A 379-nucleotide genomic window follows, 5' to 3' on the forward strand; every position below is an offset into this window, starting at 1 on the left:
CGAGCCCACACACCTTCCCACCAGGCCACCAAACAACGCACAAGTCGGTAGTAATTAAATTTAAAAGCATTATGTAACTGTCTGCGTCTAGGCGCTAAGTGCGTCAGACATGATCCCGCCTGATCAAGCCCTGCGCTACAGACACGCGTATGATTTATTGCACCCCGCAGGACTCGATCGGCGCTCCACCGGCGCTCCTCCGGCGCCCTCCGGCTGCGGCCGTCGCCATCGTCGTCGTCGGTATCAAAATTCTCAGCCGACTCCACGCGCGCCGTACGCAGGCGTCAAAGTTCTCGGTCGAATGACGTTCGGCTCGACAACAACGGCGACCACCCGGGCTAGCGGTTGTAATAGCAAATTAGCAACATAATTCTTCTCG

Source organism: Anopheles cruzii, chromosome 2, assembly GCF_943734635.1.
Source record: "Anopheles cruzii chromosome 2, idAnoCruzAS_RS32_06, whole genome shotgun sequence".
Taxonomy (NCBI): Eukaryota; Metazoa; Arthropoda; class Insecta; order Diptera; family Culicidae; genus Anopheles; species Anopheles cruzii.